The sequence below is a fragment of the Oratosquilla oratoria genome, chromosome 14, assembly GCF_046742065.1.
Source record: "Oratosquilla oratoria isolate Oo_2021 chromosome 14, ASM4674206v1, whole genome shotgun sequence".
NCBI lineage: Eukaryota > Metazoa > Arthropoda > Malacostraca > Stomatopoda > Squillidae > Oratosquilla > Oratosquilla oratoria.
The window spans coordinates 57,399,232-57,401,731 of record NC_134790.1 but is presented as its reverse complement, the minus strand read 5'-3'; positions in this window follow the sequence as shown (position 1 = coordinate 57,401,731).

The window sequence follows — 2,500 nt, the reverse complement described above, 5'->3', positions numbered from 1 at the left end:
ATATACATACATATATACATATATACACATATATATATATACGTATATTTATATATATATACATGTATATACATATACACATATATATACATACATATATATATATACATATATATACATATATATATATATATATATATATATATATATATATATATATATATATACATATATATATATATATATATCAAGGACTACTATTACACAGGACGTGCGCACCGAGATCCCTGGGTCCGCTAGCGGAGGCCATTGCTTTCTTTGTAACCTATTTTATATTGGACAAATATATCAAAACTAGAAACCTAACATTGTATATAGGACAAATATATCAACTATTGACTTATTCAATGCAATATAAGTTAAGGGGATATATCTGTCTTGGATCATGGAAAATAATGAAATTATGCATTTTTAGCTGACGACACTAGGAGGTAGCCTGGACATGTAGCTGTGCCACGCGTACGATTATTTACGCATATTGTCCCATTAAACCGTTTAAATGGCCCGGCCAACATACGCATGGGTGCGCGGTGTTGCCATATGGTGAATTATATTATTCATTATATATGTTTTTTTTCGATTATTACGAGTTTTTATACAAATTTCGGTTGGCATACGGTACGATCAGTGAGGCTGTGTGTGTTTCCCGGCAGTAGCCCCTCCCCTCACCCCTCAACCTCTGTGTTTTGAAATTGTACTGGTAAGGTGTGAAATTGTTTTACCCACATTTTTTCACGACTTAATGTGTGACATCATCCAGAATGCCACGAATAAGTGAGACAAAGAAACGCAGAAGCCAGCAGATGTCTGCCAAGATGAAAATATTACACACAAAGGGTAAAAAAGTGAGTTAACAGGTGAGAGTCATGGGACGCCATCCCATTCCCAAATATTTTTCAGCCCTGTGTCATTATGTAAGCAATTAGTGGAAGGCAAATTGGAAGAAGATAACAATTCTGTAGTTAAGTGTTCACTAATAGAGAATGAAACAATGAAAAAATTAGTGTGCCTTATCAAGTGTCAGGTGGAGCAAGTACTAGTGGATATTCTCCTGGTGCATTCTAGATTACTGTGGAGTGTGCATGTGAGTATCTGATCATTACTGAAATGTTTGCTGGGGTGTTTATTGGCAGTACCGTATATACGGTACTAAATCTACCAATTTTCAGTGAAGTTACATGTGGAAAAATTGCTCTATTTTTCTTATTTCCTGTCCAATTTACAAAAAAATATGTATTTAATCTACACACTCTAAGGAAGAACTTTTATTTAATGGTTTTATCTGTAGGAAGCATAGTTTTTTGTGCAGCAGTAAGCAAATCTTTATCAAGCGATATCTAAAAACCCATTTATATGCTAGTTTGTCATAAAAACTTTAATAACTTCTATACTTTTTGCTCTATCTTAAAAGATTTAAATGCAAAATGATTCTCATAAAATGAGAAAGTTATTTACTTGGTAAAAACATTTCATCTTTCATAATGAATTCATAAATATTTTTTAATAAAAGTTCTGCTTTTCTTTTGGTTAATTTATTGTTTTATATATACAATTTCAACATTTTTCAATATATTTTTTTATTCACACGAAGTTTGTAGGAGATATGAATAGCTTTCAGGTAATATCTTTGCTTTGTAAATCCAGCAACATAGGAACTAGTTATTCATATTTAAAGAGTAACTGCTATTTAGATAAATAAATAGATGAAATATAAATATCTAATGGATCGCTTTAATTTTTTTACTATTCTGAGCTCCAAGTATCCTTGACATCGTGTAAAAATGTTAAGATGATTAGGTTAGTTTTAATGTGTTTAGATCTGGCAGAGGGATCTCCCCTTAATATAAACTTTTATAGTGAAATAAGAAACTATTTTTAAGGCACTGTTATGCTTTGAAATGCCAATTTTAGCTGGACTTAACAGGTATTATTGTATGAGGTTAGTGGACACCAGTGTTTTTTTTTTTTTGTTTTGTTTTTTATAAAAAAAATATTTTTATTTTTACCAGATTTATTTGATTTAAATAGATTTTTATATATTTTAAATATTATGGGATTCCTATCTGATATGCGATCTGATTGCTAAAGAACATTTTTAGCATACCAATATAAGGAGCAGTGTTATATAGACTTGACACAAGTATACAAGGAACGTTATAAGCCGTATGTGAGGACGGTATGCTCACGTTCACTCGATTCCTCCAAGACTTTTCTCATCTTGGTGACATTTGCTGCATTGTCTGTCACAACACTTCCGATGTGACAACCAAAATCTTGTTCAGCCTTCTTGATCGAGTTTTGTACAAGTTGTAGAAGATATTCAGCAGTGTGAGGTTTCCCTGATGTGTCTATTGTGTCAACTAAATGAATCTGACCAGTGGATGTTGTTAGAGTGAAACATATTATGGGCTCATTATGAATGTTAGACCACCCATCAATTGAAAGACATACAGTTTCATTATTCAGGTCATCTGCACACTTTTCATATTCCTTTTCACAC